General features: G+C 39.1%; 1 protein-coding gene across 2 annotated transcripts in view; it reads left to right on the top strand.

Annotated features, from left to right (window-relative positions):
• The window catches only part of LOC129717705 (uncharacterized), a 250,268-nt gene that overhangs the window by 2,985 nt on the left and 225,915 nt on the right, over positions 1-21,368 (top strand). For both annotated transcript variants that reach the window (XM_055667807.1, XM_055667814.1), the window contains exon 2: positions 11,817-12,672. The gene's annotated coding sequence lies outside the window, so the exon portion shown is untranslated. The remainder of the gene's footprint in view (positions 1-11,816; positions 12,673-21,368) is intronic.

Here is a 21,368-nt window from a genome sequence, read left to right as displayed (position 1 = left end):
GAATTTGGAGTCCTTCATAGTTCTAAAGTTTGAAACCTGAATCCGAATACCGAATAATTAATTCTAAATTATTTCATGTCGCATAATGCAAATCCAAAATTCCAAATAACGAGCAAGTCTTGTATTTTATATCCTAAATCATGAACCAAAATCCAAATACCCAAATATTGTACACTGAATTTTATAATTCTAAGTTTTGCGGGATTGTCGGTTAAATCAGTCCGTGAATGAAAACGATTTTGTTCTCATTCCGACAGTTTCAGTCAGTGACTTTATTTCACATTTTTCAAGAAGTAGAAAAGATTAGTGTTTTCTTATTAGGTGGTGCTGATAATCGTTTCTACTCCTTGAAAAGGTGAAATAAAGTCACCGAAACTAACGGATTAAGGAAAAACAAATCGTTGTCACTTTCATTCACGGACTGATTAAGCCGACAATCTCGTAAAATTAACCGTCACAGTCGACAAACAAATAAACTTAATCCCAAGTGAATCCTCAATCTCTAATCTGAATACCTGCAAAACACTCTAAATCTAAGTTTTGAATCTCACTTTCTAAACCGTAAATCGGGAATCTTTTATCTTTAGAACTAATCCGAAATCCTTAATCCTGTATTCTGAATCTTCTATCACTCCCAAATTCCAAACTTTTAAAACCAAATCGTACAACAAGAACCTCACATCCAGAATCCTAAATTCCAAAGAATTGTAATTCCTGAAACGACAATTCTCAACTCTGATTTCTAAATCCACAATCTCTAGCGTTTAAGAACCTAAAATAGCACATTACGTGCCTTAATCCTTAATACTAATTCTTGAATTGTTGATTAAAACAAACTCGGACACATATTCAAACACCTAAAACCGCTCGAATCAACCGGAAATTCGAGTACCGGACCATAAATCGGTATCTAGAAACCGAAGGCACCGAGGACAAGGCACGATCTGGACGGCCAAGGTCTGTGAGAACTCCAAGGCTGAAACAGATTATACGAGACCGGATTCGCCGGAATCCCGCCCAATCTGCCTCTTAAGCTGGCCAGGAACCTTGAAATGAACCGAGAATCAATCCGTCTGCTTCTGCGCAAGGATTTAAAACTTAAACCGTACAAAAAACAGGTGGTTCATGGGGTTACCAAAGCTACAAAGGACAAGAGGTGCCAACGATCGCGGGAGTTGCTCGGTTAGAGCGCAGATGACGAGATTATTCTTTCGGACGAGAAGCTGTTCGTTTTGGAGCGAACAATTAATTGCCAAAATGATCGAGTTTGGAGTGTGAGCCTCCAGCAATCTCCTGCGGACAAGCTGAACGTTTCCCGGTTCCAAAATAAGACGTCAGTGATGGTTTGGGGAGCCATTTGCAAGAGAGGTATACTCTTATTTTTATCGATAAAGGTGTCAAAATCAACGCAGCGTACTACCTGGACACGGTTTTGAATAAAAATGTTCTGCCTCAAGCTGAACTATTGTTTGAAGACGATTACTACTGCTTCCAGCAAGATGGCGCCTCATCCTACACCGCAAAGGTTGTTCAGGCGTGGTGTGAGGAAAACTTGACCGATTTCATTTCGAAGAATGAATGGCCTCCGTCGTCTCCGGATCTGAATCCACTGGATTATTTCGTGTGGGGATACATGATGTCGAAGCTGAACGACTATAAAATAACAAATTTGGAGCAATTCAAGCGAGTTGTCACGAAAATCTGGGACGAGATGCCGATGGAGCACTGCGCGCCGCTTGCGACGACTTTCCGAGACGTCTGAAGCTGGTTCGATCAAAGAAAGGTGGTGTAATTCCGAGATATCGTCCGTGAAGTATCTTTATGAGTTACTGAATAAAGCTATGAAAGCCAGATTCAGATTTTCTTCTTATTCTTTGAACTATTGAGATTTTCCTGTGTGACCGGACTTTTTTGTCCCATCTGGAGATCGCCTGACCAACGTACAACTAAACACTGTCGACCGTATACCACGTGCGACATCAAGCAGCTCTGGGACTTCCAGACTGCGGAGGAATACGCGCAACAGCTTAAAGCGATACTACCACGGCGAAGGAGCTTGGCTACGGCTACAGCAGCATTCGCAAAGCTTTCGGGGAAACCGCAACGGCGACATAAGGACTGGAAGCACAGAGTAGAAGAAACCCTATATGACGGGGAGTACAAGGCAGCGGTGAATGAGAAGAACCGGACCTGGGTTATATACATGGGCAGGTCAACGAGAGAGAACAAGGCAAATTATAAACGGGTACGGAACGACATGACCACGATTCTCAGTCGAAAGAAGCGCCCGCAAGAGAATTGTGAAATAAAAAGCTAGAGCAGCTGTACTGTGCCAGTGATACGTGGAAGTTTTATAAGAAGGTAAACCAGTCTCTCAGAGGCCATGTGACACAAGCCAACATGTTCAACGACGCGGGAACCTTCTCACGGATACCAGCAACAGATGACCGAGTACCAGCCCTCGATGGTCACGAAGTTCTTTGTGAGATCGGGAAGCTGAGGAACAACTAGGGAGAGAGGCTGTGGCTAGAGCGCATTTTCCAGGATTCAGGAGCAGGAAAAATTGCCAGACTAGGAGATGGAGGAAATTGATGGGACCAGATCTTCTCGACCCTACAGATCTTACAGAAATATCGCGAGTGTAACGTGCCTACACATCACATATTCATCAACTTCACGGTGGCCTCTGTCGATAAAGAATAGCACAACAACGGATTTCGGGATAAACTGACTTGATTGATCAAGGCTACCATGGGGCAAGTGATGTGCTCTCGAGACCCTTTAACCCTTTATAAGGCAGTGGCAACTATATTGCCACCAATAAAATACATTTTTTTCGCTGCACTAAGAATATTGTTTTTAAATTTGGCTTAACCAAAAACTTCTGAAGGTGTCTTAGAACACCTTAGTTTTTTCTAGGACTGATAGAAGTGTGCAATATTCATTTTGGCTTCATTTTTATGTAAACAAACCGTGATTTTAGAACGTCTTTAGGAAATTTCCTCTTAATTTGGTGAAAATCCTACAAACTGGTAAGTTTTTCACCAGAAACTTTCTATTTAGGACCTACTGTGTTAGATTATGCAGTTTCTTTTGTTAAAATACATGGTGTATATGACGACAAATTTCAAATTTCTTCCAAAAATTTTTTGCAGAATACCACCTGAATAATTCTTTATTTTGATTTTTTCCATGCAAGATAAATGAAGTCCTACTGTTACATTCTAATCACTATAAAGTTTCATTTTTTATTATAACAAAAGAAGGAGGTCGTATCCAAGACACGACCGCATAATTGACGTAGAACTACGCACACTATTAACAAATGCATTGTTGTAGGTGTTTCATTAATGAGTCATAAAGTCTACTAATGCTTGCTTTGTGCTGCCTCAATAGTGGGGTAATAAAGACACTGAAAACACGAGCTGTAAAAGCTGTTTCACATTCTGTAAATTAGACGGCTGCTACAGATTTAAATTGCTACTATCCAGCACAGATTGCTCGCTTGAATTGTCAAAAATTATTAACTTTCAATGACTTGTTTATTTGCCTTTAAAAAGGCATTTTGCTGTTAAATATTGGATTAGCTGATGGCAATCTTTATGCTGCCCCAACAGTAGGGGAATAATGGCAGTCTGGCGAGACACGCTAAGAAGAACCGCGCTGCTACTGAGACATGGTGACCAACCACAGCGCAAGTGATTTATTTAATTTCAAGGCAGCCACAGGCGCAACCCGCTGTTACTTCTGAGTGCTGTATCTGCTTCTACTGCTGTCAACGTTGTGGACGGTCCATTCAGCTCACCTTCCGACTAATGAATGTAGCTAGTTTTCCCAGAAACACTCTTTGATAGCCGAAGGGTGCTACGTAATAGGCCACGCCTTTCTGTTCAGTTGTCTAATTCTCTAATATTCTTTAGACGAATTATTCCACAATTCGCGTTTGATTTTTGTATCCAGCTAGTAAACACCGATGGTGCTCTCACACACGCAACGACATTACCCCTATCGTATTACGGCTTGTAATATCAAGCAAGCGATTTCGTTTGTCGCTGTTGCGTGTTGCATCATGTGGCAACTGAGCAGTTGAGAGACGACGCAATTCTGTTCATGCTGATTGATAGAATCGACTTTATATCAGTACTGCATATTAGAATTAACTGCCTTTGTGAATGCGTTCTAACAGGGCAGTTTGTTATTCAAAATCGGTAATGTTGATCGCAGCCTTTGTGCTGTCCCAACAGTGGGGGTATTAACCCTTTCCCGCTCATGGTGACTCTAGAGCACCAAGAATTATGATCATCATATCTTGACATAAAATAGTTTGTTGTGCTTACGATTGTTCCATAAACTTTTATATGCTGCCTCAGAGCATCACTGGGCGTTTTCTTCAAAATACTACAGTTAACAATAATTTTAGTTAGTCTACAAAGTGTTCAGCTTGAAGTTTCTCGTGAAGCTATAAATTTTAATGATAAACCTTGTGAGCGGGAGAGGGTTAACTAAATAAACTACAACAGAATTTGAATGCTAGGATCCCGCGAAGAATGTTTGCTTGTGTTGATGCTAAGAAATTTTCAATTACATGTTTATTTGCCTCGAAAAAGGCATTTTGCTGTTCAAAATCGGTTGCTGATCGCAACCTTTGTGCTGCCCCAACAGTGGGGGAGTTAAGATACACGGACAACATACACTGTGGAAGCTATTTCACCTTCTGTAAATTAGACGGCCGCGACAGATGTAACTGCTAGAATCCGCACAGAATGCTTGCTTACGTTGTCAAAAATTATTAACTTTCAATGACTTGTTTATTTGCCTTGAAAAAAGGCATTTTGCTGTTCAAAATTGGATTCGGTGATGACGATCTTCATGCTGCCCTAACACGGGGAAATAATGGCAGTCTGGCGACACACGCTGAGAAGAACCGCGCTGCTCCTGAGACGTGGTGATCAACCACAGGGCTAGTGCTGCTGCTAAGGAAGGACGACTGCTGTTGACAACTTGTCGCTGTCCAGAACTAGGGTAGGTGAGCCAGTTATGGCAAGCGCACCAGTTATGGCTATATCGCATAAGCGCAATGGTACCAGTTATGGCAATACTCCATTTAAACTCCATAGGCCATAACTGGTTCATGCCATAACTGGTACATATTTAAGGTATTGCCATAACTGGTACTCTTCCCCTATTATGAGCGGCTTCGGCTGAAACAGGCTCTTATGTAGGCCAAACAGCATGTTTTCAATTGCAAGGTATATGATTCTGTCGACCGTGCTTGGGAAGCAAGCATATAACGACCAATCAGAGGACGTAATTTTCGTTTAAACAAGGCTTGACAATTATCAATAGTACAATAGTTTGCATAATCAATCAACAATTTTCTACATTTGGGTGGATGCGTGTATAATGTTCCAAACAATTGCTGCAAAAATGAAGGAAATCGGTTGAAAACAAACCGATTTATAAGCATTTAAAAAGGGACATATTTCGTCCCCTTTTCGTTAATAGTTTTCCTATTTACATTCCTATGTGGTCGATAACGTCCTTTTCACTTTACCGAAGGAACGGTGAGTATCGATTGATTGGATTTTTAGAAGATTTTATTTCGTGACCGTGAGCAATATGCGTGAATTATTCATCTTCTTCTTCTTCTATTTATATAAAAGAGAAGTTTTGTATGTATGTATGTATGTATGTATGTATGTATGTTCCAGCATCTTGAAGGCCTGAACCGATTTCAACCAAACTTGGCATACGTGTTCTTTGTGTAAAGGAAGTGGTCATAGAAATATTGAATAGGGGAAGGGGTCACCCTTGAAGAAGGAGGGGGTCAAAAGTAATAAATTTTCATACATAATGGAAACCTTTCATTGGAATTTGATGATTTTCGGGTTCTTGGTCATATTTGGAGGCCGGAAGTTGATGTCCAGAGACCGAAACATGATGTTCGATGCCATTTTCAATCCAAGATGGCGACTTCCGGTTTCTGGGAAGCCATTTAAAGCTGATTTAAACAACATTTTTCTGCATTTGGGCAGATGCGTGTATAATTTTCCAATCGATTGCTGCAAAAATGATGAAAATCGGTTGAAAACCATCCGACCTATAAGCATTTGAAAAGGGACAAATTTCGTCCCAGTTTTTCAGTTTGCATCCCTGTGTGGTATGCTAAAGTGAGACGTAGCTCTACGTCAAAATATATGGAATATATTTTTTGGAATATATGTAATGCAATCGTATAATTCTGAAGAGATATGGACCTACAGAATTTTTCAATTTTTAATAAACAATAAATATACAGTATATTCAATATATTTATGAATGAAAAGATCTTGGCGAACACATTAGGGCTGATCTTGCAGTATCATCTTCAATTTTGGATTGAGGGAGTAACTTTAAATGTTAACAGAACTAGTGGGAGTTTGTTCTGCTGCACTAGTTTAGTAAATGATAATTCTAACAGTGTTTGTTAACTTTTGCAGTTAAGCTCTTTTATGTTTATTATATTGAAATTTTTTAATAAACAAAAGTGGAATTAAATAAATATTTATAATAATAATTATAATAATAAATATTGATAATGATAAAATAACGGAATATTTTTTTTTAAATTGTTTTTCGTTTTAATCATGGGACGTTTTAATCATTTCGTTTTAATCATCTACGTTGTTAGAATTTGAGAATCTTATGTATTTGGATTCAAATTATCCTCGAATAAAGTTCCAGAGTGTTACCGGTTTATTCTCATAAATTACGTTGTATTTGAACAGCACAGTGAGTTTTTCAATAACGTACCCTCTCTCTACCATAATTACTCTAGAGCACCATAAGTTTGGATGCGAATAGCCTTTCGAAATATTCACCAACCCTGCTCGGAATGCATAAATATATTTTTGAACAATCAGTATTCTGTTTAAGATATTTATGCATTTTGAGTAGTATTGGTAAATATTTCGAAAGGGTTTTTGCGCCCAACCCTGTAAGGTTCTAGAGTAACCATGGTAATGAGAGCGCTGAAACAACGAGATTAAAATGTATAATAGATTCTACTTTTCGAGCAAACGTCAACACACTTTGATGATAATAAATTATGACAACGATAACCACCAACATTGTTGACGTAGAACTACGTTTTACTCTAGCATACCACACAGGGATGCAAACTGAAAAACTGGGACGAAATTTGTCCCTTTTCAAATGCTTATAGGTCGGTTGGTTTTCAACCGATTTTCTTCATTTTTGCAGCAATCGATTGGAAAATTATACACGCATCTGCCCAAATGCAGAAAAATGTTGTTTGAATCGAAGAACTATTGCACTATTGAAAATTGTCAAGCCTTGTTGAAATAAAAATAACGTCCTCTGATTGGTCGCTTGCTTGCTGTGTGTGTATGATACGGTATGATGTGTGTATGTGTGTATGATATGGTATGATTTGTGTATGGTATGATGATATGGTATGATGATATGGTATGATGTGTGTGTGTGTGTATGATATGATATAATGTGTGTGTGTGTCTGTATGATATGGTATGATGTGTATGTGTTTGTATGATATGGTATGATGTGTGTGTGTCTATGATATGGTATGATTTGTGTGTTTGTGCTGTGTATGGTTTTTAACTCGGCACGTTCTGCTAACTGCTGAATCCGGTTCACGAAATTCACAACCCTTCATTAGTAGACATTATAACTCATTACCCAAGTAAAAATATTGGTTTTATCAAAGTTTTATGCCGCTCAATACAGCCAAAAAAGCGCTATAAAACTTTGATAAAACCAGTTTTGTTACTAGGGTAATGAAACACTCAATGCATTTGTTAATAGTGTACGTAGTTCTACGTCATTTATGCGGTCGTGTCTTGGATACAACCTCCTACTTTTTCTATTGATTCAATAGTAAATTGTTGAACAAAGGTACAGATGTATTGTTCCTCTTGTGAGGAATACGTTTTACTTAAGTTTATGTCAATTCCTTGCGTAGTTTCCACGGCCTTATAAAGGGTTAAATCAGGTAGAGGGTTAAAACAAGGTAATGGACTTTCCTGTTTGCTGTTTAACATCGCCCTTGAGGGTGTGATCCGGAGAGCGGGTATGACTTGAGGGGCACGATTTTCACAAGGTCAGTTCAGCTTCTGGGTTTCGCGAATGCCTTTGACATCATAACACGTAACTTACGCTCAACTGAAAGCCGCAGCCTGACGAACCGGACTTCGAATAAATGCGCCGAAAACGAAATACATGCGAGCGAGAGACTCCAAGAAGAACAACCTAGTCCTTCACGGAATCAAGACAAGAACGTTTCTCACGGTGAACCTTAACGCCCATGGAGTTTTCGAACGGAAGGTGGAGTACAAACGGTGAAAGTCAACTGGTTTCGGTGGGCCGGTCACGTCGTAAGGATGCCGGACGACAACCCTGTGAAATCACTTCTTTTCGACAACCCTACCGGCACCAGAAATAGAGGGGCGCAACGTGCAAGATGGCTCGACCAGATCGAAGGAGACTTGCGGGTAATGAGACGCCTTGGGAACTGGCGAAACAAAGCCCAAGACCGAGCAACATGGCGTCAATTTCTTGATATAGTACGAGCCAGCACGGCTCTCGTTCGATTAGTAAGGTAATTAAGTAATGAAGTTTTAAATGAAATATCGAATTTTGACGGAGGTATATTTTTTATTTGGAGATAAATTATTTTAAATTTTGAATGTCGTTATGTCCTTTAATGACATCTTTAGGGACGAATTACCACCACGGGTAAAATCTTTTTAAAAATAGTGACATCACCATGCGTCTCCATTGAACAAATACACTCGATGGAGATCTGATAAATGTAGCGATATTAAGAAAAATATCCCCAAAACAAAAAAAAAACTCCGTCAGAATTTGATATTTTATGTAAAACTTCTTGGGGAATCTGAAAAAAAAAACAAGCGTTAGGATCTCCTAGATCCTAAATTCCCCTAAGCGGCGAAATACGGCTTTTGTCAAGATTTTTCTTAGTTGTTGTTATTTAAAATACGGTTTGGTATTAATCCTTAAAAGGCCACTTAATTAAGCTTCAACTTTAAGACAAAAAATTCAAAACAGGTCGAACGGCTCCAAAGTTACCAGTTTTTGAAAAGTGTTACCTCATGGGTCTGAGTTTTGCGATAAGGACCAACTATGGCGATTTTGATTTGATTCCAATTCAGGATCACAAGCCCTTAATCTCGGATCCTCAATCTTTTATTTCTAAATCTTAAATTTTCATTTCAAAGTTATTCTTAATTTCAATTCACAAATACTGAATTATTGATTCTAAATCGTGCATCTCAAATGTGAAACGCAAAATCCCAAATTCATATTCTAAATCTTGAATCCTCCCAACAAACAATTTGGTTAAGTAACGGCTTCTTAAGTTTAATTCAACCGAAGTTCGCCTAAAAATAGCCCAATAAGCTATGAATTTAGAAAAAAAGGTTTATTAGGATGAATCTTGAACATCCTTTATTCTTTATTCCTGTATGGACTACTCACTGCGACCAGGAACATTGATATTTTATGGTATAGGCATAGGGTGTATGCTATATTCGCGCATATTGCGTTTCATACCAACAGGGTAATTTTTTCATGAAAACAACGTTTTTGTCAGTTTCGTGTGCATTTTTTGTGACAGTTTATTTGACTGGGATAAGTAGGCGTATACTGCCGTAATCTCGCAGACTGACGTAAGCGCCATTTTTTCCAAATATGGGGTTCTTATGCCAATGTTTTCGTTATTCGAAGACCCATCTTTTGGTATCTTTCTTTTAGTTGTTACTAATTCGTACGTCGCATAAAATCAAGAAAACAAAATGACGTATGCACCATTTCAATACAAAAGTGACAAGTAACCCGTTTGTTTTTGGACCGTATTGAAAAACTGGTCAAATGGATGTACGTCATAATGTTATATCACGGCAGTAATACTTGTTGAATTTTTTGACAGAGCGCATGTACGAGTGTAAACTATTTTCGTCACCCGATTTCTTGGACAACTAGATCTCATAAAGTGTGTTCTTAATCTGTTATGAACATCTACGTAAAAATCACATGCATGCTATGTTTTATCACGCAGCATCTACGTGAACTTGGCAACGTCAAACCGAATGTTATAGAAGAAGTATCGCGTGAATTCTCTGTGTGAAAATATACAGAAATCAAAATGGCGAAGCTATTGTCTGATTCAGTCTCTGAAAATAAAATAGAATTTCTCGACGGCTCGCCAATAAGTGAGATTTTGAAAAACCGTACGAAATAGTCATGAGCTAGGTTTCACACAGATTCAGTTCAAATCAAAGGTCAAGGAGTTTCTTGTGCATAAACAGTTGCAGCTTACAGTTATCGTCGGCAAATGTCGTAATATTTGTCAGTTTTTTTTTTGTCGTTTCATTCATGTATGAATCGGCGATTTTGCATGGCTGTGCGATTGCTTTCCACTTTACCGGTAGTTGAATTCTACGTGAAATTCACATGATACTGCATAAGATTGACAGGATAAATCATCTCACCAGATCATGATGAATTCAAATTTCAATCACATAAAATCTACGTGAAAATGACAGTGGAAAATATTCACATAACTTTTCCTGTGACTATAACGTGATAAACATTTTGAGTGTATGTGAAATCCATCATTAGATCAAGCACAGGCAAAATGAAGCGGTGAAGTCTCAGAAGTAAATTGTTCCGATCATTATTCAATTATTCACAGTGGTATGAATCATCAATGTGACTTCTGCAATCATTAACAGATGATAGCTATTTTTTTTTCAATTCGACTCCAATATAAGTTCTAAAAAATGTGATAAAAAATCAAGTGAAACCTGTTATTACAAATTATCATTTTTCTGAACTTCGAACATAAATTAACTAGTAGGCTGCATATTTATTCTGAATTCATTAGATGTAGAATATGATTCGTCGATATTCCAGCCTATTTCGTATGGGCTAAGCAATTTTATCACTAGACTTTTCATCGAAATCGGAACAACTGATTTCGCACACTGATGAGTTAGAGACTCCCCCTGGTAAATTTTCCTAAGCGCTGTTGGCAACAATCGGTCGATTCGTCGGAACCAACATTGGAAGATTGTGCTACAAGAACCTACTAAGTATGGAAAAAATAGAAGGGTCTTTTTATCGGAAGGTTTTCAAAAAACGCCAATGTTTTGTCCATTGACTAACGCAACATTGAAGCAAATATTGATTCGATTCATCACTTCATCCACCTTACCCGGATTTATTTATAGTCAATCAATATTTTTCCATCGCCAAAGTAAAAATCTTGCTTGCGGAAAGAAGTTTGCTCAGCCAGATCGCACCGCAAGTTTCTTTTTTTGGAGACGACCAACGAGAGTGGGCAGTCAGTGGAGTTTCGGACCTGCGCAGCGTTCCGAAATATCCTTATTTGTCCACCTTGCTCACGCAGACACCGACGACGACACACCGGCCAGGGTAGATGTGCTCCCGTGTTGTCAATCCGAACAAGATTCGCGGCTTCTGAACTCAAAGCTCCGCGCACAAGCAAGCGGTGCAGAAAGGTGCCATATTCTGCGCTTGCTAAGTCGTCTTTTTTTATCTTCCGATAGCTTGTTTATATTGTCTCTTTCTTTCGCGGTCTCGTGTTGTTTTGGTTGCTTCGATCATCATCGGTTTTTCGCACATTGATGAAGCGCAGTGCTACGAAGCGAAGCGAATAACATCTTCCACAGTTCGATGCTTCCTGTAGGATGTTCGGTGACTCTTTTTTATGGACTTTGAATAAACACGAGTGTTTTTTTGTCTTCTTTTTACAGATTCAACATTTGATTTCAATCAGCGCAAACCCGGGGGTGGACACCAGGAAAACCATTGCAATCGATCACGGGAAAGGACCGGAGTACCAAAATTTGACAGCTTGACAATTATTTACGGATTAACCGCCGCACAAAAATACAAAAAAAAACAACGATGGCCTACTGAGAGTGGGTTTTGCGAGTCGCGCTCCGCCCCTCGGGTCCAGAACGCAAAGTTCAAGTGTTACCGTAGAGACTAGCCAGTGGAATAATAAGAAAACGAAAAAAAAAAAGGTATTAAACCGCAGGCTACAATTCGAAAGTGTGCGAGCGCGCGCGGGTTTCGATCTGGTTCTGCGCGATCAAGTTGAATTTTTTTTTTCATTCGCTGTTTTGCAGTGTGTGAGGGGGTGTTACGATACGATCGAGAAGAACGCGTGTGTGAGGCGGTAGTGAATCGCAAACAAGGCCTGGCCCCCACCCGCGCGGACGACAACGACGCCGGTGTGGCAATCTAGTTCTGGTCGAGAATCGGAGCAATTCGTACGTGCGTGACCGCGACGCGACGCAGCGACGTTGCTTCTGTGTGTGATAAGCGCGCGCGAAAAGAAATCCTGTGACCTTCGTCAAGGTTTTCATGTGGTGGCTTTTTAGAGAGTGCTTTTTTTCTCAGTGTGTTAACAACGTTGAGTGAAATTTTTCTACCCCGAAGAGCTAAACGATAGTGAAGTGACGAATTCCTTACTTCCCCTACGATTAGTGATAAAGCGAAAATACACGAAAATCGAAGGGTCGAATGAAAACCGAGAATTGTACGAAGTGAAAACCGGACACTAGGCGGGGCCACTCGAAAGGAGCCGCAAATTTAGAACGAACGGTGAGTAACTTCCCCGGTAATTATCCCTCTCAGTTGTGGTGACGGAAAATATAAAATTACATGGTAGTTATTAATTAGCATGGCTGCCGGGGGCTTTACGCGTCCGAAGCCGTTCGATAACGCAAAATCAGGCGGGGTTCGATTATGGCTACTGTTAAGTAACTCTTTTGCAATGCCCGGTTTTCAACCGGAGTTAGTAGGCTTAGACTTTTTCTAGCAACCTTAGTGGGCTTAAACTTTTTCTGTCAAAATTACTAAGCCTACTTTTTTATCTCTTTTGCTACCAGAACTATAAAGATTTGAAAAAAAAATGGAGGCAGTTTGAACATATTATTGTTTTAATAAGCAATTTAATGGTATTAAAACTTTCCCTGGATAAATAAAAATTTTTCGTCGTCTTGGTCGGATATTGTGACTTGGTTTTAACATAATTTCGAATATCATTTTGCTAATAATAAAAAGTAAACCCCCTACACAAGACTTGTTTTGGGGGATTTGGGTTGCATTTAAATGTTACTTTATTTGTGTCCCACGAAATCGTTAAAAAAGTTAGTTCATCAAGCCAAAAAGTTAACTTTTTGAAGAGGGGTTTTCCGCAAGTCTTGCCCTTCTCTCCAGTGCAGAGCACCGTCTGCCTTTTCAAACTTGATTTATCAACGGGTATGCAAAGTACCAACTTTAAAACCAAACGGAATTTATGGTTCTAATTTTAATCCTATAAAGTTTAGGCTTGAAAGTGTGTTTTTTTTTTTTTAATTATGCCCTGCTCTTGGAAACGTCAGTCAGTCGATAATTACTGTTGTCTTGTTTTTTACCTACTTTTTGAACTGTCAGCGGTCGATAAATTTTTATTGTGTTGTTGTGGCTATTAGAGGCCCTGGTAATGAATATTATTATGTGTGTACTATTGAAGCCCCATTAGCAATAGTTTAATTGCTATTTTATCAGCTGCAGCGCGCCCTTAAACAGCGTTTTTCGGCCATTCTGAGCCTAATTTGTGATCATTTTATGGTCTTTGGAATTTGGACTGTGTGATCCAAAATGTTTTAATAATGATAATAAAGTTCACCTTCTTAATGGCTTCCCGTTCTACTAATACGACAAAAAGTATCTTGAAATCGAAGCTGGCTTACAGGAATTTCCGTTAGTGGCTTAATTAATGTCTGAAGTTTACACCTGTTAACACCGCGTTAACCCTAGGTTGGATTTTGGTTTATTCTGTTCCAGCTTGTGCCTAATTGAATTGTAATTAATTTCGGTTCTCTTTTACGATAACAAAATTAGATTTTTTTGTTTTCAAATTCCGTATTTCATAGCCGAAAAGTCAAAACTTATTGAAATAGCAAATGCTCATGGCAATTAGCGTACTGATTACACTAACGTGCCCAAATTGCTCCAAATCATGAGCTAACTATCAACGTCACACCCCAGACTTTCCAAAGTGAAGCTAATAACCTAATTCACAGTCGTTTCTAGGCCTTGTAGGTATTTTTGGGTAAAAACGACAAACTTGTCAAAGGGAGTGATCGCTATATTCTGGGGCTAGTATGGCGTCACATGCTCCCGGTTCGGCAAGGATTCCAGCACTAACAAGCTTGGATCCTATGCCACAGTTGCTGCTTATTCCTTGACTTCACCTTTTCTACAATCTCCTATAGGTTCTTCATAAGGTACAGTCCGGTTACTAGCGCAGTAACCACTCCATGACATCGACTTCATTATCCTGAAACCACCTTCCGACGGTCTTGGCAGTGTGCTTCGGATCGTTATTCTACATGAACTGCCATTCATGGATATCTCCCAATAGCGTGTAGGTTATGCCATACATGACCTCACCCAGTACAAAGGGCCGACTCCATATCAGGTAGCGAACCTATACATTAGAGAAATGACAAGACACTCACCGTTAAGGCAACTGTCAACATCAAAACGGATAACGGCAATGCAAAATTATACAGATCGCCCGTTTTGATGTTGACAGCTGCCTTAACGGTGAGTGTCTCGGCGTCTCTCTGGTGTATAGGCTGACTAATATCAGGAGAAGCACTCCCACACCTCCATGCTTGAATGTCTTCGTGGTATACTGTGGCATGTAAGCGCAGCCTATTGGGCGATGGACCCAAGTTTTCCCGTCCGAGCCGATGAGGCCTACCTTCATCTCATCCGATCACCGTTGATTTCGCCCCTGCTTTTCCTTTTCCGGACTGATCCAATTGAGGTGGTCTTACGCGAACTTCAGCCACGCCTTCAGATGCTTCAGTGTCCGCTAAACTCTCTGAAAGCTCACGGGCACGTTCAGTTCCCCGCGGATCTATTTCAAAGCGTTGAAGGGATCTATCATGGAGGAGCGCTCTATGGCAAAGTCATTCTTCACAGTCGTTTTCTTTGAGCGTCCAGTCGTTTCGTATTTTTGTTTTTCGATCGTGGAGGGCATCAAACACGAAGGTTTTTGATCGTCTCAAGTACTCTGCGATTTCGCGTTCGCTGCTGCCTGCCTCAGACATTTTGCGGTTGACTATCCGCAGTGTTTCCGTGCAATTCTGCGCGCGACTCATTTTTCGTTGAGTGCAACAAGAATTCACAAGAATTCGAGAAGTAAAACCTCACAAACTTCTTCGTTACGTGATTAATACTCACCAGGATCCAAAAAATACAAAGTAGCTCCGAAAAACATGGAACTGGTCATAGATTTTGTCGTACCGGTTTTTAACTTTTGACAGCTATCAGTGCCTCTTGCTAAAACAGGTTGCTTGGGTTGCGTTGAACTTGCGGGTTGCAAAGTTGTCATTTTAATGTAAGTGCTTGCCGCTAGGTTTAACATATACTGATTTGATTTTTTTGCATTAGAGTGGTCCTAATGTTTGGTCTAACACTGTGTATGGAGGCTCGATACCTTTTTAGAGTAATATTCATATAATAATCAGTCCTTAGTAATGGAATTGATCAAAACATGTGAAAAAAAATTAATTTTCACATGCCTATTTATGCCTTACAAAAATAGTGTTACAAAACTATGAAAAACATTCCTCCTTCATCGGTTTTAGATGTTCGTCGACATTAGTAAGTACCTTCATAGTGATCTGCTGCACAATTTTCGCCGTCTTTAGCTCCAAATCGTTGACAATCTTTGCCTTCTCGCGCTTTCTTGCTTCATTCTGATCTTTCTCAGTCAACCTACTCTCGGGCTTGCAGTGCTTCTGTTTCAGGATGCCAATGAAATGCATAGGATAAATTTAAGAGTTGGTGCATTGAGGCTTCGTCTTCTCGAAAAATATCCTCAGGCGAAATTTCAAGCAAACTTTGGGAGGAAGAGCCTCAGAGTGATCAATGAAAAAATGCACATGAAACTGTCGAGATGCATTTTGCAAAACGTCGACTGTTCTTTCAAAACAATTTTTTTTTGAAGAACTTCGATCCTGGGATTTACAAAATTTTCGAGCTGGGGCCAATGGAATCTATAAGAAATTTTCTCATGGTCCGCAAAATAAATTCAACTGACACTCTGAACAAACAATTCAAAAAAAAATATTAGCTGTTTGTTTTTGATATAGAAAAAATATGAGATCTGAGAAAAAGCTTTTCAAGGTGGCGTCTTTCCCCAACAAAACTCAGTAGTCAAAAGGTCGAACACAGAATAAAAAAACTACTTTTTTTCTGCGAAACACTTAATGTGGAGAATGTTGAAAATAGCAGAGTCTTGATTATTTATATTATTACGAAATTTCAGCAGATATCCACCTAGTTTCCGCAACATGACAGACGAACACAGTTTCTAAAAAAATATTTGATATATACTCTCTTCAAAGTATGTCACTTGCAAATGCAATTAAATGTGCTGCTTGTGATTGATCTCATATCAAAATCGAGAAGTACAAACCGGGTTGCTCCGTTCCGGTCCAGTTCGAAATAAAATCGAGACTCGAAGTTTCCGGTCCTATCTGATTTTTGACTGGATTCTACCCGATGAGATGTCGAACACTATTCACAAGAAGTTTCAATACGCCTCCAAGTTATCATTTGAACCACAAGAATTAAAAAAATCTAGCTTGAGATAACCGTTTAAAATTTCGTCACGTCCGAGATTTTACAAGATCCTATTTATTGAATTTTTTTGTTTCTTTTGCGAATAGTTGCGTTCACTATACGATTCCCAGCTACACAAGCTGATGAATATCTTGATTATCAAGCCAATTGTAATGTTTTTTAACCAGGAAATAAAAAATCAAATGCACTATTGATTGAGCTTGAGCTTGACGACTGTACATTTCGTAGTTGCTCCTCCGTGATGGATCTGAGCTAGTGAAGTTGCACAGGGAACCACGTATATGGCAACTTGGGATTAGTTTACCATCTTCAATGTACAACAATTCAGTAGCTTCTGCTTTGTATAGATTCATAAAGGCGCCGACAACGTCTTCACGATAATTAGGGATAAGAATTCGTTGTCGTCGGAGACCGATTTTACCTCTGCATCTCCACAACTGCAACGGAACGGTAGTTTGTGGTCACCGTGATAAATGACGAATCGAACAACGTTGCACAGGTGAGGAATCTCCGTCTAAACGGTCAGACCGAGACCGAGTTAATTCCTGAATCTCTAGCGCTGCGGCGGAAAGAGAGGGTTTTGTTATTATGTCTCCGTGGTAATTGATGGAATTGAACGATGCTGCGCGCTAAGCTGGCTCATTACAAAAACGAACGACAATGACAAGCGCAAAAATCATCTACCACCCGAAGCACTTAGATGTTTATATCAATTTCTAGAATCAATCCAAAATACTTTCGAGAAAGCAAAGGCACTTAGGTGATCGCAGTTCTTTGAAAGGTATACATCGCGTAGTCATTAGATTGATCACGATGTCTATCGAACAAATGAACCCTACTCCGGTTTGCAACGTGCTTAGATAGAACCAACGAGTGAGCAGTCGGCTGACGGTCACCGTGATACACGAATAAATATCTTGATACACCACGCAGAGTCACTACACTCCGAAAATCTTTAGTTGAGCAAAGCTCACCCGGGCCGAAGACACGTTTACACTGGACCATTAGGGAGGAACGCTCTATTCCTTACTACCGACGCAGAGACACGGCGTTGCGCCCCTATAATCTCTCACCTGTCAGATGATTAAACTTCACGACCAGGCCGGAGCGAAAGAAGAGCGGCTTTGACCTTTTTCGCTGATTGTTAGCCACAGCAGCACCTTCTTGGGGAACTTGATGTGGAAAATTAACTTCACCGAGGTGCTTACTTCCTTCGTGTGGGAAGTAAAATTCGAAATGCCCTGCCAGTCGTTGCCATCCAGGGTTACTCAGGACTCGTCGTCCATAACCACTCCTACGTCACGATTCGCCGGAAAAAAAACGACTTGACCATCAAAATCAAGCGCTACCGCTGCATCGACACGCAAATTTTGGACACTGCAAACGAAAGTGAAAAAACTGCATTTTCCCTGTCTCAAGTTGAAATGGCCTTCAGCGTCAGCGGTGTCAATTTTCAATGAAAGTCCGGTCATTGAAAGAAATGAGATGTCCGATTTAATATCGAAAATATTTGATTTGGGCCAATTCATTGCATGAAGTCGATGAACTATATAAGCATCTACATCCTCAACCGCTTAAACATCGGTAAAGCAACACAGCGTGTGCGAAATCACAGATTCCTATCACTGTTAACTGATTGGAGCTGAAAGTCTCTTTCATTCTTAGCTCGTTCGTTGGAAGTTGAAATTCAAAGGTTTCAATTTCAACTGAAAATCCTTTCATGACAGTGAAGGTTTGCAGCGCTGCCTGCAGCTCCGAGATCAGTGGGCGGGACTGCTGCATGTACAGTCCCTCTACAATTATGGGTCAGTCAACGTGTTGTCTGAATGTTCAAAAATGGATATAAAATCGGAAAAAATATCAACTACGAATGTTTTACTATCTATCTCTGTGTTCTGATATGTACTTTCGATCAACAATTAGTTTCACTGCAATTGATGCGTGTAAATCGGTAGAGAAGAAAAATATCACTTACATAGCAAAAGACACAATTATGGGTCACTTTTGGCATTCGAAATCATTTAGTCTATAAAATCGTCAAAATGCATTACATAAGTTGTTTTATTGTTATAAAAGCTTGATAATAAGTTATTTCATTTAGTCTTGATGCATTATCATGGAGAAGAAATAAAAATAACCAAGATATGGATGAGTGCGTCTTGAACTGTCCTACAGATCAGACGTTTTTTCGGTTGCTTGTGGACTGGTCTTTGACTGCCTATAGCTTCAAAGTTTGTGTTTTGTCAGTGTGTCTTTTAAAGACTACCTGAAAGTTATTTCCCATCAGTCTTTCTCAAGACTACCTACTTTTGAATTTAACATTTGTTTTAACTTGTTTCGTATCACCTGAAATGGCTGGACGGAAAAAGAAACCTCGCATCGCTGCGGGGAGGAAAAGAGAGGCATCTCTTTCTGACACTTCGAGTGTCTGTAGTGACAATCCTTTTGATATTTTGCCTGAGCAAGAAGCTGGTGAAATGGAAGTTACCAATAATGAAACTATACAAAATATAAAATCTTTAAAAAAGGAGAAAGTTCCACCTATTGTGGTAACTATTTCTTCTGAATTTAATATATTTAAAAAGGAACTTTCAACGTTTGTTTCTGACGTTAAAGTTACCTATCAAATTGGCCGTAGAGGTGAATGCCGCTTATTAGCCGACTCAGTAAAGGGTCGTGATCGTCTTGTTCAGTATTTAACTGACAAGATGTACAAATTTTTTACATATGACACCAAGAACACCAAGCCGTTCAAGGTTGTCTTGAAAGGTCTCACCAACGATCAAACCGTTGATGAGATCAAACTTACTTTAACAGAATTACTTGGCATAGCCCCTACCCAAGTAATTCTAATGAAACAAAAATCACGAGGCGAAAACAGTCAGAGAACTGGAATTTCCCTTGTTAATTATTTAATTCATTTTAACCGCAATGAGGTTAACAACTTAAATTTTTTTGAAAAAGCACATGCTTTGTATAATGTGCGTGTAAAGTGGGAAATTTATAGAAAGTATGGCGGAGGTGTAAAGCATATCACCCAATGCCGTACTTGCCAACGTTATGGCCATGGTTCCAAATTCTGTAACATGGACCAAAAATGTTTCAATTGTGGAGACTCTTCTCACAAAAAGGACACATGTCCTGTGAAAGAGAGTAAAAATTTTCCTGTGCGAATTGTAACGGCAACCATATGTCAAATTTTTATCAATGCCCAGTCCGTTTAGCAATTGTTAAGACAAGGCAAGGTAAACAAATTCAATTTCTCAATTAAAACCAACTTCAAAACAAAATTCTCCAAGCGTACCAGTGACGCATAGTTTACCTACTCCTTTGCATACCCGTTTAACTTATGCACAGGTTACAGGTAGTTCGAACATTATACCGCCTAGTGTTGGTAGTTCGAAAATGACCGTTAATATGGGTAAGCAAAACACGCTAGAAAATAATTGTACACCTATTACCCCAGCTAATATTGCTACCGAAAATATTTTTTCTAATGTCAACTGCCTGGGGCCTATTACGGCAGGTAAACTTTCTTTTTTGCAACAGGCAATGTTCGATCTTATGAACGCCATGTTGCAGGCAAAATCAATGTTTGAAGCCGTTCAAATAGGCACAAATTTTACTATTAAAATTGTTTCTAATTTAAAATTTAGCAATGATTTCAAATAAAACAATTAAAATATTAAATTGGAATGCTCGCTCATTGAAGGCCAATGAGAATGAGCTTTTTAATTTTTTAACAGTAAATAATGTGCATATTGCAATTATTACTGAAACATTTATGTTAGGTTTCAATAACATAAAATTAAAATATGATCCCAATTACGTGGTTCATAGATATGATAGGATTCAGGGTTCCGGCGGTGGAGTTGCAATTGTTATTCATCGTCGAATCAAACATCGTGCTCTTTCCCATCTTGAGACGAAAGTTATTGAAACTTTGGGAATTGAAGCTCAAACTGAACTTGGGATTTTATTTATTGCCGCAGCATATTTACCATTTCAATGCACACGCGAGCTCAAAAATTATTTTAAAGGTGATTTACAAAAACTCACCAGAAATCGTTCGAAATTTTTCATAATCGGCGATTTTAACGCTAAACATCGTTCATGGAATAATTCTCAAAGTAATTCCAATGGCAAAATTTTATTCAATGATTGTTCTTCAGGATACTATTCTATTTTGTCTCCGAATAGTCCTACATGCTTTTCTTCTGTAAGAAACCCTTCAACAATTGATTTGGTGCTGACAGATCAAAGTCATGTATGTAGTGATTTGATCACACATGCTGACTTTGATTCTGACCATCTTCCAATAACTTTTTCTTTATCACATGAATCAGTTTTAAACCCTATGAGCTCTGTTTTTAATTATAACAAGGCTAATTGGGAAAGATACAAAACTCATATTGAGAGAAATTTCAATAATGAGCTTGATTTGCAAAACGAAGTGAATATTGATTCCGCTTTGGAAGCATTAAAATGTGCAATTGTTGATTATTCTGTTCCAAAGGCTCAAGTGAAATTAGATTCATCAATAATTGACGAAAATCTTCAACTTCTAATTCGTTTGAAAAATGTCCGCAGGCGTCAATATCAACGTTCTCGTGACCCTGTTTTTAAAACTATTTATAAAGATTTACAGAAAG

The sequence above is a fragment of the Wyeomyia smithii genome, chromosome 1, assembly GCF_029784165.1.
Source record: "Wyeomyia smithii strain HCP4-BCI-WySm-NY-G18 chromosome 1, ASM2978416v1, whole genome shotgun sequence".
Lineage (NCBI taxonomy): Eukaryota > Metazoa > Arthropoda > Insecta > Diptera > Culicidae > Wyeomyia > Wyeomyia smithii.
This window is presented reverse-complemented; position numbering and strand designations above follow the sequence as displayed.